This window comes from Bison bison, unplaced genomic scaffold, assembly GCF_000754665.1.
Source record: "Bison bison bison isolate TAMUID 2011002044 unplaced genomic scaffold, Bison_UMD1.0 scf7180017864160, whole genome shotgun sequence".
Lineage (NCBI taxonomy): Eukaryota > Metazoa > Chordata > Mammalia > Artiodactyla > Bovidae > Bison > Bison bison.
Window position 1 is genome coordinate 3,974,549 of NW_011494732.1, and position 15,099 is coordinate 3,989,647.

Below are 15,099 nucleotides of genomic sequence, written 5' to 3' on the forward strand. Positions count from 1 at the left end.
AAGATGCTTGCTCTTTGGAAGAAAAGCTATGACCAACTTAGACAGCATGTTAAAAAGCAGAGACATTACTTTGCTAACAAAGGTCCATCTAGTCAAGGCTATGGTTTTTCCAGTAGTCATGTATGGATCGGAGAAGGCAATGGCACCCCACTCCAGTACTCTTGCCTGGAAAATCCCATGGATGGAGGGGCCTGGTGGGCTGCAGCCCATGGGGTCGCTAAGAGTCGGACACGACTGAGCGACTTCACTTTCACTTCTCACTTTCATGCATTGGAGAAGGAAATGGCAACCCACTCCAGTATTCTTGCCTGGAGAATCCCAAGGACGGAGGAGCCTGGCGGGCTGCTGTCTATGGGGTCGCACAGAGTCCGACACGACTGAAGTGACTTAGCAGCAGCAGCAGCAGCAGCATGTATGGATGTGAGACTTGGACTATAAAGAAAGTTTAGCAGCGAAGAATTGATGCTTTTGAACTGTGGTGTTGGAAAAGACTCTTGAGAGTCCCTTCTACTACAAGGAGATCCAACCAGTCCATCCTAAAAGAAATCAGTCTTGAATATTCATTGGAAAGGCTGATGCTGAAGCTGAAACTCCTATACTTTGGCCACCTGATGTGAAGAACTGACTCAGTGGAGAAGACCCTGATCCTGGGAAAGATTGAAGGCAGGAGGAGAAGGGGACGACAGAGGATGAGATGGTTGGATGGCATCACTGTCTCAATGGATATGAGTTTGAGCAAGCTCCGGGAGTTGGTGAAGGACCGGGAGGCCTGGCATGCAGCAGTCCATGGGGTCGCAAAGAGTCGGACACGACTGAGCAACTAAACTGAGCTGACTCGAAGAAAGGCAAATACATATAAAAGAAATGAAAGGTGGGTGGATATTTGTTGTGATGTGACCTTGTGGAGCTGACATTCTCAAGGGGAGCCAGATCATGGATGGGTAAACAAAGATGATAAGTTTTTATTTTTTGCCACGCCACGCTATGCAGCTAGTGGGATCCTAGTTCTCCTGACCAGGGATCAAACCTGTGCCCTCTGCACTGGAAGCATGGAGTCTCAACCACTGGACCGCCAGGGAATTTCCAAGAGGCATGCACTGAAGCCTAGGAAGATACAAGGCTTATTTGGTTAGAAAAATTGTGAATAGGAGAATGGGATGAAATTTTATCAGTGACTTTTTCATAAAGTCACCAATTTTCTGATAAATTGGTGCATATACCCATTTCTGCAAATCCAGTAAACTGCTTATTTGGCACACTGGTTTTTGGCAAATTGGTTTTGGATGAATCAGACCATTTCTGGGATCACTTGACATAGACATTTGTTATTAGTTCACATGTCATTCCCTGCAAAAGGCCTTCCCCAGGCAGCCAACAATTCAATAAACCTTCCTCCCACTCTTTGCCCAGCTACAGATTATTTTACTCTGCTTTCTTCATAGTCTAAGAAAAAACCATTCTGATTTATTTTTTAAGTATTTCTTTATTTATTTGGCTTTGTTGGGTCTCAGTTGTGGCACATGGGTCTTCGTTGCATCATAAGGGATCTTTTGTTATGGACTCTCTAGTTGTGGCTCAGGGGCTTAGTTGCTCTGAGGCCTGTGGGATCTTAGTTCCCTGATCAAGAATAAAACTGCATCCCTTGTATGGCAAGGTGGATTCTTAACCACTGGACCACCAGGGAAGACCCTTATTCTGATTATTAATTTTTTTACTTTTTTATCTTCTGTCTTCCCCCATTTCCACGAGGTTCCTTGAAAGCAGGGAGTCTTCTCCTTGTGTTGGCACATGGCAGGCACTCAGGAAATGTGTCACATGAACACAAATGTCCCTTACAGCTCAATGATCTCTACCACTGTAGGCTCACGGCAAACAGAGGACACGGGCCACTTTCTTGTGCTTTCTGTACGACATTCAGTCACTCAACACCATCCACAATGTGGAGATTCACTGTCTACAAGGGTTTTAAGACAGTCTTAATCCTTATTAGCTGAGTGCTTCTGGTGAAAGAGGTATTCTGACAAGAAGCCTCATTTAACCCAAGATTTAGACCAGCCCTACAAGTCATCCAAGATTTCCTATGGTTTCCCTTCTAGACTGTTTTTAACAGGGCAAGAAATGGTGACCAGATGAGGTGACTTTCCACCTTCTGGCTTGATTTGGCTCCTTATGTATTTGCAAAGTTCATTCTTCAGAAACCAGGCTTCCAAGGAAAAGGACCAAATTTCATGAAAAACAGTCTCTAGTGTATTCAACACCGCACATGTTGAAGGAGTGGGCTAGATGGTGTGAAAGATGGAGAGAAATCTCCTAAAATTTATTTTTATATTAAAAAATTTTTTTATTTTTGCAGAGCAATCTTATTTTCACACACACAGATTTCCCTTCCCTTTTTTATACAGTCTCCTGTGAGCACAGTAAAAGGCCTCCAGGAGGCTGCCCTTTGCTTGAAAACCTTCCCCCATCACATTACCCCATGTCCTTGTTGGTGGTTACAATTCAAAATACTGCCCAGATTCTCCACCCCATGGCCGTTTTTTTCCCCACTCACAGCGCTAATCACATTGTGAAAGGAAGTCCTTGGTGTGCCTTCAGCAAGCTCCAGAGCAGTACTTGGTTCTTGCCCATCGGTTCTGGGAAGAAAGAAGCGGCTCAATAAACACTTACGGAGAGATTCAGAATTGAGGGTTCAGAATTTGTCTGTCTATATTATGTCTTTATTGGGCATTTCTTTTGGCAATATCGGACAACCTAAATCTTTCATTTATTTTTATTAGCGATCTTTTTACTTATGTAGTCAAGATTGTTTTGGTTTTGATTTTAAATTTTTTAGGATGCCAGGAAAGAGTTTGATGGAGGGGTTCCTTAGAAGGAGGGAAAGGACACTCTGGATAAAGCTGTCCGGCTCTGCTCTTTTTTTTCCGTTTGGCACGACTGCGTTCGTGTAGGCTTCTTCCAGGATAACCTCGCCAGATGCTCCTCAACGCCCCGTGACCCTCCACTAACCCTGGGCCAGCAGGACCCGCCCTTCCAGGAGCCCGCGCCAGGCGGCGGCGGAAGGATCCAAGCTGCAAGTACGAACCACACTTAACTCCCACACTGATTGGCTGTCTGGGAGCTGGTCTCACATCAGCTCAGTCGGTCTCACTTAGAAAGGCGGGCCTTGAGCTCCAACCAATCGCAAGGCGTTCCGTTGCATCGAGGCCACGCCTCTCAGCCAATTGTAAAAGGGATTCAGAAAAAGGCGTGCCCAATTGGCGCTGGGCAGGGGGGCGGGGTCATCTTGACCGCTAAGGCGGAGTGCTGTCACCTTGACAACCTGTCTCAGGCCGGTCACCCTGCACCAACTGTTTGTCTCCCCCAGTCCCGAAATATTCAACGTTAACCTCACTGAGTCACAGCCTCGAGTAAAGGAAGGATTTGCTTCTAAACTGTCTGGGACACGCTTATTCTTTCACGAGACGTGCAGATGCTTATAGAGGGCTCCTAATATTTGCGAGACTCAATGCACTTGGGGAATCAGAGGGAACCCGACCAGGTCGGGAGGGAAGAAAGTGAACAAATTCATCAGGTAACTCAAGTTAGTGAGAAATGTCCAAATATAATAAAGTCACAGAACAGAGAGTGGCTGAGGGCGGAGGTGAGGAGGGGGCTACTTTTGATGCGGACATGGCCTGAGTTAACATTTGGATACTTTAGAATTATAGTTGTGATCCTTGTTGTTCAATTGCTCAGTCGTGTCCGACTCTGCGACCCCATGGACTGCAGCTCCCCTGGCTTCTTTGTCCTTCACTATCTCCCGGAGCTTGCTCAAATTCATTTTCTTTCAGTCAGTGATGCCATCCAAACATCTCATCCTCTGTCATCTTCTCCTGTCCTCAATCTTTCCCAGTGTCAGGGTCTTTCCCAGTGAGTCAGTTCTTCGCATCAGGTGGCCAAAGTATTGGAGCTTTGTGATCTTTACCAGGAGGCACCTTTTCAACCATCCCCTCTACTTGGCTATGGGGCAAGCACAGGTATGGGACCTGAAGGCTGGATTCCACAAACACAGGTGCCTACAAGGAGATTTCACGTCTCCTTGCCTCAGCGTATTAAAAAGTAGAGACATTACTTTGCCGACAAAGGTCCGTCTAGTCAAGGCTATGGTTTTACCAATAGTAATGTATGGATGAAACTCCAGTACTTTGGCCACCTCATGTGAAGAGTTGACTCATTGGAAAAGACTCTGATGCTGGGAGGGATTGGGGGCAGGAGGAGAAGGGGACAACAGAGGATGAGATGGCTGGATGGCATCACCAACTCAATGGACGTGAGTCTGAGTGAACTCCGGGAGTTGGTGATGGACAGGGAGGCCTGGCGTGCTGCGATTCATGGGGTCGCAAAGAGTCAGACACGAATGAGCGACTCAACTGAACTGAACTGAACTGAATGTTTAGATGTGAGAGTTGGACCATAAAGAAGGCTGAGCGCCGAAGAATTGATCCTTTTGAACTGTGGTGTTGAAGACTCTTGAGAGTCCCTTGGACTGCAAGGAGATCAAACCAGTCAATCCTAAAGGAAATCAATCCTGAATATTCATTGGAAGGACTGATGCTGAAGCTCAAGCTCAAGCTCCAATACTCTGGCCACCTGATGTGAAGAGCCGACTCATTAGAAAAGATCCTGATGTTGGGAAGGATTGAGGGCAGAAGGAGGTGATGACAGAGGATGAGATGGTTGGATGGCATGGCCGACTCAATGGCCATGAGTTTGAGCAAGCTCTGGGAGATGATGAAGGACAGGGAAGCCTGGCATGCTGCAGTCCATGGGGTCACAAAGAGTCGGACACAATTGAGAGACTGAACAACAACTGCCTCAGTTGGTCCCACCAGACTCATTACCCTTCCTGAAGACTTGGTTGTGAGAAGCTATCAATTTGTTTCTTCAGAGCAGGACCAGGATATGTGTGTGGCCAGTCCATTACTTAAGTTGTGCTGCCTTGTGGTGAGGTCTGAGGATCTGTGAGATCTTGCGAAGGTGATTGTGGTCAGATCCCAAAACACAACAGTTCAAACCAATGCTGTGTCTTGTTGGAGACTTCATACCTTCACTGCAGAATGCCACAAAGCCCCCAGGACAACGCCTTAAAAAAATGATTGAATTCCTGCTTCACCTTACAGGAATTCATTATTTCAACATTTATGGAGCATTTCTTCTTTAAATAGTAATACACTCAATAGTAATACATTCAATATCACGGTAATCCAAGTCTATGTCCCGACCAGTAATTCTGAAGAAGCTGAACAGTTCTATGAAGACCTACAAGACCTTCTAGAACTAACACCCAAAAAAGATTTCCTTTTCATTATAGGGGACTGGAATGCAAAAGTAGGAAGTCAAGAAACACCTGGAGTAACAAGCAAATTTGGCCTTGGAGTACAGAATGAAGCAGGGCAAAGGCTAATAGAATTTTGCCAAGAGAATGCACTGGTCATAGCAAACGCCCTCTTCCAACAACACAAGAGAAGACTCTACACATGGACATCACCAGATGGTCGACACTGAAATCACATTGATTATATTCTTTGCAGCCAAAGATGGAGAAGCTCTATACAGTCAGCAAAAACAAGACTGGGAGCTGACTGTGGCTCAGATCATGAACTCCTTATTGCCAAATTCAGACTGAAATTGAAGAAAGTGGAGAAAACCACTAGACCATTCAGTATGACCTAAATCAAATCCCTTATAATTATACAATGGAAGTGAGAAATAGATTTAAGGGACTAGATCTGATAGAGAGTGCCTGATGAACTATGGACAGAGGTTTGTGACATTGTACAGGAGACAGGAATCAAGACCATCCCCAAGAAAAAGAAATGCAAAAAAAAAAAAAAAAAATGGCTGTCTGGGGAGGCCTTACAAATAGCTGTGAAAAGAAGGGAAGTGAAAAGTAAAGGAGGAAAGGAAAGATATAAACATCTGAATGCAGAGTTCCAAAGAATAGCAAGGAGAGATAAGAAAGCCTTCCTCAGAGATCAATGCAAAGAAATAGAGGAAAATAACAGAATGGGAAAGACTAGAAATCTCTTCAGGAAAATTAGAGATACCAAGGGAACATTTCATGCAAAGATGGGCTCGATAAAGGACAGAAAAGGTAGGGACCTAACAGAAGCAGAGGGTATTAAAAAGAGGTGGCAAGAATACACAGACTGTACAAAAAAGATCTTCACAACCCAGAAAATCACGATAGTGTGATCACTCACCTAAAGCCAGATATCCTAGAATGTGAAGTCAATTGGGCCTTAGGAAGCATCTCTACGAACAAAGCTATTGGAGGTGATGGAATTCCAGTTGAGCTATTTCAAATCCTGAAAGATGATGCTGTGAAAGTGCTGCACTCAATATGCCAGCACATTTGGAAAACTCAGCAGTGGCCACAGGACTGGAAAAGGTCAGTTTTCATTCCAATCCCAAAGAAAGGCAATGCCAAAGAATGTTCAAACTACTGCACAATTGCACTCATCTCACATGCTAGTAAAGTAATGCTTAAAATTCTCCAAGCCAGGCAAAACATGAACCATGAACTTCCAGATGTTTAAGCTGGTTTTAGAAAAGGCAGAGGAACCAGAGATCAAATTGCAAACATCCGCTGGATCATTGAAGAAGCAAGAGAGTTCCAGAAAAACATCTATTTCTGCTTTATTGACTATGCCAGAGCCTTTGACTGTGTGGATCACAAAAGTGTGGAAAATTTTGAAAGAGATGGGAATACCAGACCACCTGACCTGCCTCTTGAGAAACCTGTATGCAGGTTAGGAAGCAACAGTTAGAACTGGACATGGAACAACAGACTGGTTCCAAATAAGAAAAGGACTATGTCAAGACTATATATTGTCACCCTGCTTATTTAACTTATATGCAGAGTACATCATGAGAAACTCTGGGCTGGAGGAAGCACAAGCTGGAATCAAGATTGCCGGGAGAAATATCAATAACCTCAGAAATGCAGATGACACCACCCTTATGGCAGAAAGTGAAGAAGAACTAAAGAGCCTCTTGATGAAAGTGAAAGAAGAGAGTAAAAAAGTTAGCTTAAAGCTCAACATTCAGAAAACGAAGATCATGGCATCCGGTCCCATCACTTCATGGTAAATAGATGGGGAAACAGTGGAAACAGTGGCTGACTTTATTTTCTGGGCTCCAAAATCACAGCAGATGGTGATTGCAGCCATGAAATTAAAAAACACTTACTCCTTGGAAGGAAAGTTTTGACCAACCTAGAGAGTATATTAAAAAGCAGAGACAAAAATAAATAAATAAATAAAAATAAAAAAATAAAAAGCAGAGACATTACTTTGCCAACAAATGTCTGTCTAGTCAAGGCTATGGTTTTTCCAGTGGTCATGTGTGGATGTGAGAGTTGGACTATCAACAAAGCTGAGTGCTGAAGAATTGATGCTTTTGAACTGTGCTGTTGGAGACTCTTGAGAGTCCCTTGGACTGCAAGGAGATCCAACCAGTCCATCCTAAAGGAGATCAGTCCTGGGTGTTCATTGGAGGGACTGATGTTGAAGCTGAAACTCCAGCACTTTGGCCACCTGATGTGAAGCGCTGACTCATTTGAAAAGACCCTGATGCTGGGAGGGATTGAGGGCAGGAGGAGAAGGGGACAACAGAAGATGAGATGGTTGGATGGCATCACCAACTCAGACATGGGTTTGGGTGGACTCTGGTAGTTGGTGATGGATATGGAGGCCTGGCGTGCTGCGGTTCATGGCGTTGCAAAGAGTCAGACACGACTGAGTGACTGAACTGAACTGAACCCAAACTCAGAAGCTGAAAAAGGACCAAGCCACTTACTTTTTTTTTTTTTTAGTATAGGAAAAAAAGTGAAGAAATTCTCAAATTGGGTTATGATGTAAATGTTTATATTTAATAAGATAATGCTTTTAATTAATGTTAATTATTTTAATTCAGACAATGTTATTATTTTTGTTCATTTTGGGGTTTTTTTTTTTTTTTTTTGGCGTGCCGAAGGGTATGTGGGATCCTAGTTCCACAGTCAAGTGAATCCACACCCTTGGCAGGGAAAACTCAAAGTCCCAACCACCGACTGCCAAAGAAGTCCTCAGACAATGTTAGAATATGTACACAGAGCAATGTTTTGTGTTAGAGGAAACTTTCGGGATTAAAGATTTTGATTCGATACGTACTTATAAGAGAGTATATTAAGTTGCATGATAAAAATGCAACTTTAAACAGAAAACCTTGTGAATCTGTGACTGTAGAAATAACCACTCTTAGAGATAAATACACAGGCTACTTCTAGGCTTTTGTGAAGATGGGAGCCAGAGCCAAATTATAATAAATATATAAATATGACTGGAAACACTAAAGTAGAAGAAGGAGGAAAATGACACTCCAATCATATAACTCCAGAAATAAAAAGATAATCTAACCTAAGCTCATAGTTCTAATTCTGGTAGGGGTTACATAATGATGTTTCCTTTTCTGTTATTTTCTCCAGTTCTGTTCTTTTAAACATTTTCTAAACATAGATTATAGAATATTTGCATAGAGCTTATATTTGAATTCTCCAATTACTAAAATCAACATTTTTTTAAAAATTTATTATTTCTTTATTTTGGGCTTTATTTTGGCCCTAGGTCTTCGTTACCACACGAGCACTTCCTCTAGTTTCAGGCTTCTTGTTGCTGTAGCTTCTCTTGCTGCAGAGCACAAGCTCTAGAGCGCAGGATTAGCAGTAATGGGGCACCAGCTTAGTTGTCCCAGGGCATGTGGGATCTTTCAGGACCAGGGATTGAACTCCTGTCCCCTGCATTGGCTTCCCTGTGGTAAAGAATTGGCACAGTGGTAAAGAATCCACCTGCCAATGCAAGAGACATAAGAGACGGGAGTTCAGTCCCTTGTGGGGAAGATCCCCTGGAATAGGAAATGGCAACCCACTCCAGTATTCTTGCCTGGGAAATCCCATGGACAGAGGAGCCGGGCAGTGCTACAGTCCATGGGGTCACAGAGTCAGACATGACTGAGCAACTGAGAACACACACACCCTGGCATTGGCAGGTGGATTCTTAACCACTGGACTACCAGACAAGTCCTAAAATCTGCCCTTTTTAATGATGGTATTATTTTATAATCAGTCTTATAAACAGAGACTTGCAATCATTGAGATAAAACACTCCCGGAAGAATTTTGACACTGAGAAACAAAATGTAAGAGAGGAGAGAATCCATTGTCATAATGCAGGCAAATTGTAGACACTCAATATTTATTTATTCACAGATGCATTTTTACCCAGAAATCTGATTGAACACAAAATAGAGTTGGGGACAGTCTTCTTCCGACTGACTGGGGCCTTTCTGAAGATTCAGGCCAGTCTTCTAAAGGACTGGGGCCTTATCTAGGCCTGAACAGGTTTGATCATTTCATCCTTTCTTTAGATCCCTTTTCTTACTCCAGTTGGTTGACACAAATGCTGATTTCATGCTCTCTTATGAGATAGCTTCTTGTAGCAGTTTCTTTTGCTAATTCTGTTCATTTTTTATTGCATGGTCTATGATTTACATTTTCCAATGCTGACGTTTTATGATTTAATCAACATCCAGTTCAAACACTCAACCAGAGACAGGATATGGGCATGCGTACCTCTGCCACAGAACAAATAACATCCTACTCCACTTACACCACTGAACAGTAACCTGGGCCCCAAATGAACTTGGCCCACCTTAGGGATCCCTGGAATTAAACACTACTGCTCTTATTTCACTCTGGCTAATAATGCTATCCTCATTGCATTACAATGGGCATGCTGCTGCTACTGCTGCTAAGTCGCTTCAGTCGTGTCCGACTCTGTGCGACCCCATAGACGGCAACCCACCAGGCTCCCCCGTCCCTGGGATTCTCCAGGCAAGAACACTGGAGTGGGTTGCCATTTCCTTCTCCAATGCATGAAAGTGAAAAGTGGAAATGAAGTCGAGCAGTCGTGTACGACTCTTCGTGACCCCATGGACTGCAGCCTACCAGGCTCCTCCATCCATGGGATTTTCCAAGCAAGAGTACTGGAGTGGGGTGCCATTGCCTTCTCACAATGGGCATAGGTAGGACAAATAAAGTGTGGGGGGACGGGGGGAATGGGAATCAAGTTTATCCATTAGACTAATGATGTAAATGCACCTTTTCATTCAATCTCCATAGATTGGTTTCAAATTTTCTGCAGCAAGGGCAAGATGGGTAAAATGAAATTAACAGCCTGGTTCCTAGAAGACTATAGGCAGAACCAAATACTTAATGACCTTCTATTCTATTCTATTATATAATAATATTTTGTTGTGTTATATATTAATGTTACAAAGTAGTATAGTTGCACTAAGTGCAACCACTTGCATAAAAGTCATAGAAACACAATGGGGACTTTTTTTCTTTTTTTTTAAATTTTATTTAATTTTTAAACTTTACATAATTGTATTAGTTTTGCCAAGTATCAAAATGAATCCACCACAGGTATACATGTGTTCCCCATCCTGAACCCTCCTCCCTCCTCCCTCCCCATACCATCCCTCTGGGTCATCCCAGTGCACTAGCCCCAAACATCCAGTATCGTGCATCGAACCTGGACTGGCATCTCGTTTCATACATGATATTTTACATGTTTCAATGCCATTCTCTCAAATCTTCCCACCCTCTCCCTCTCCCACAGAGTCCATAAGACTGTTCTATATATCACTGTCTCTTTTGCTGTCTCGTACACAGGGTTATTGTTACCATCTTTCTAAATTCCATATATGTGTGTTAGTATACTGTATGTGTATACAGAAAAATAAATGACCCAATCAAAAAATGGGCCAAAGAACTAAATAGACAGTTCTCCAAAGAAGACATACAGATGGCTAACAAACACATGAAAAGATGCTCAACATCACTCATTATCAGAGAAATGCAAATCAAAACCACTATGAGGTAACATTTCACACCAGTCAGAATGGCTGCGATCCAAAAGTCTACAAATAATAAATGCTGGAGAGGGTGTGGAGAAAAGGGAACCCTCTTACACTGTTGGTGGGAATGCAAACTAGTACAGCAACTATGGAGAACAGTGTGGAGATTCCTTAAAAAACTGGAAATAGAACTGCCTTATGATCCAGCAATCCCACTGCTGGGCATACACACTGAGGAAACCAGAAGGGAAAGAGACACATGTACCCCAATGTTCATCACAGCACTGTTTATAATAGCCAGGACATGGAAGCAAACTAGATGCCCATCAGCAGGTGAATGGATAAGAAAGCAGTGGTACATATATACAATGGAGTATTACTCAGCCATTAAAAAGAATACATTTGAATCAGTTCTAATGAGGTGGATGAAACTGGAGCCTATTATACAGAGTGAAGTTAGCCAGAATGGGGACTTTTTAAAAATATTTATTTATTTGGCTGCATCAAGTCAGTTGCAGCATGCATGATCTTTTAGATATAGCATGTGGGATCTAGTTCCCTGATCAGGGATTGAACTCAGGGCCCCTGCATTGGGATCTCGGAGTCTTAGCCACTGGACCACCAGGAAGTCCCTAGTATGGGGACTGAAGGTCAATAAGTTAATTGTTGTGAACAAGTAAACAAGGGCAGCTTCTGTTGATCAGAACAAATTTACTGACATTCTTCATGTCCATCAATAAAGGAATGGTTAAATACACTGTGGTATATCCATAAAAATACACCAAAGAATGGTACAGAACTCTGAGATATATGTACAAAAAAACATAAAAATACACCAAAGAATGGTACAGAACTCTGAGATATATGTACAAAAAAACAAAACAAGGTTCAGAAAGTGTACATAATGTGCTATTGTTAGTTAGATAATGGTACACACATACATGTTCCTGTAGTCCTTGGCTCTCCCTTGCCTGAGTCACGAGAAACTGATGAAGAGGTTTGCCTTGGGCAGGAGAATGTGATGGTCATGGGAGCAAGACCACTAGATATTGTTCACCCAACCCCCTTCTGTTCCTCTGAACTGTGTACTATGTGATTACTTATCTTTAAAAATTTTTTTATTTTATTATTATTTTAAATTTTTATTTATTTATTTGGGCACACCAGGTCTTAGTTTCGGCATTTGGGATCTTCAGTTGTAGCACGTGGGATCTAGTTCCCTAACCAGAGATGGAACCCAGGCCCCCTGCTTTGAGAGCAAGAAGAGTTAGCCACTGCATCACCAGGGAAGTCCCTGATTACTTACCTTTGCCAGCAGGTCTCAAACTTTTTGGTTTCAGGACTGCTAAAGATGAAATGTCTGTGTTCCTCCAAATTCATATATTGAAACACAACCCCCAATGTGATGGGCTTTGTGAGGTGAGTAGGTCATGCAGGTGGAGCCCTCATGAATGGGATTAGTGCCCTTATGAGAAGAGCTAGTTTGCTTTTTTCCTACCATGTGAGGACACAGAGAGAAGACAGCCTTTTCTGAACCAGGAAGCGGGTTCTCACCAGACACCACATCTGTGGGTGCCTTTATCTCAGACATCTCAGTTTCCAGACTGTGAGAAATAAATGCGCAAGCCACCCAATTGATGGTATTTTTGTTATGGATGCCCAAACAGACTAAGGCAAGGAGCTTTATATATACATATATACTTTGACTTACTGAAGACCCTGAAAGGTTTTGTTTTTGTGCTTTATTAATTAGAATTAGAATCTATCAGAATTAACAATCAAATTAGAAATAATTACCAAATTAGAATAAAAACTGAGAACCTACACACATGCGTGTGCGCGCGCACACACACACACACACACACAGTGTTGACCAAATTTCTTTTGGGTTTTTCTGTGTAGAAAATCATATAGAAAAACCTGAACAAACTTTTTGGCTAATCCAATATATTTATTTAAATATAATAAGGACTTCCCTGTCAGTCCAGTGGTTAAGACTTCACCTTTCAGTGCAGGGGGTGCAGGTTCAATACCTGGTCAGGGAATTAAGATCCCACAAGTCTCCCAGCCAAAGGGAAAAAAAAAGAAAAAAAAAATCAAAACATAAAACAGAAGCAATACTGTAACAAATTCAATAAAAACTTTGAAAATGGTCCACATTAAAAAAACTTTTAAAAATTGATGATAAGTTCATTCCATAGTACTGTAAACAACATATTTTTGGAAAAATAATTACACTTTGTTAAACAAAAAAAAAAATTAGAAGAATGGCATTGTTTTCCATTTTTACAAATCTCTAATGTTTCACTTTGCCTTTGATGTTTCCCAGCAACAGGGTCTTTTCCAATGAGTCGGCTGTTTGCATCAGGTGGCCAAAGTATCGGAGCTTCAGCTTCAGCATCAGTCCTTCCAATGAATATTCAGGGTTGATTTCCTTTAGGATTGACTGACAGAGGATGAGATGGCTGGACAGCATCACCAATTCAACGGACATGAACTTGGGCAAACTCTGGGAGATAGTGAGAGACAGGGAGGCCTGGTGTGCTGCAGTTCATGGGGTGGAAAAGAGGCAGAGATGACTTGGCGACTCAACAACAATGTCTCACTTAAGGAAAACAGCAGAATCTTCATCTCTGCTGGCAGAGAGAGAATGCAGCTTCACGAAGCCAGTGCAGGTGGAGCAGAACTGAAACACAGAAGGCCTGTTTGTCAGAATCACCACTGTCACTTAAGGTGGCCGTGTCATCATCATCTCTCCTGTTACCTTTCATGTCGACCTGTGGGACCCTTGGTCTTAAGAACTCATCTAAGGGAAAACTTTGCAATATTGCTCTTTGCAGCATCGGACCTTGCTTCCATCACCAGTCACATCCACAACTGGGTGTTGTTTTTGCTTTGGCTCCATCTGTTCATTCTTTCTGGAGTTATTATTCCACCGATCTCTAGTAGCATACTGGGCAACTACCCACCTGGGAAGTTCATCTTTCATTGTCCTATCTTCTTGCCTTTTCATACTGTTCATGGGAATCTCAAGGCAGGAATACTGAAGTAGTTTGCCATTCCCTTCTCCAGTGAACCACATTCTGTCAGATCTCTCTACCATGACCCATCCGTCTTGGATGGCCCTACACAGCATGGCTCATAGTTTCATTTAGTTAGATAAGACTGTGCTCCATGTGATTAGACTGGTTAGTTTTCTGTGATGGTGGTTTTCAGTCTGTCTGCCCTCTGATGGAGAAGGATAAAAGGCTTATGAAAGCTTCCTGATGGGATAGATTGAGGGAGATACTGGGTCTTGTTCTGATAGGGCCATGCTCAGTAAATCTTTAATCCAATTTTCTGTTGACTGTGGAGCTGTTTTCCCTCCCTGCTATTTACCTGTGGCCAAACTATGGTGGAGATAATGAAGATAATGGAAACCTCCCTCAAAAGACCCCAGGCAAGTACTGCCACAGCCCATGCCCCCAACCCTGCAGCAGGCCACCACCGACCCACACCTTTGCCGGAGACTCCCGGACACCCGCAGGCAAGTCTCCTGTGGGGTCATGTTCCTTTCTCCTGTGTCCTGGTGCACAAGGTTCTGTTTATGGAACAACAGACTGGTTCCAATTAGGAAAAGGAGTACGTCAAGGCTGTATATTGTCACCCTGCTTATTTAACTTATATGCAGAGTACATCATGCAAAATGCCAGGCTGGATGAAGCACAAGCTGGAATCAAGATTGCCGGGAGAAATATCAATAACCTCATATACACAGATGACACCACCCTATGGCAGAAAGTGAAGAGAAACTAAAGAGCCTCTTGATGAAAGTGAAAGAGGAGAGTGAAAAAGTTGGCTTAAAATTCAACATTCAGAAAACTAAGATCATGACATCTGGTCACATTACTTCATGGCAAATAGAAACAGTGGAAACTAGTGTCAGACTTTATTTTCTTGGGCTCCAAAATCACAGCAGATGGTGACTGCAGCCATGAAATTAAAAGACGCCTACTCCTTGGAAGGAAAGTTATGACCAAACTAGACAGCATGTTAAAAAGCAGAGACATTACTTTGCCAACAAAGTTCTGTCTAGTCAAGGCTGTGGTTTTTCCTGTGGTCATGTATGGATGTGAGAGTTGGACTGTGAAGAAAGCTGAGTGCCAAAGAATTGATGCTTTTG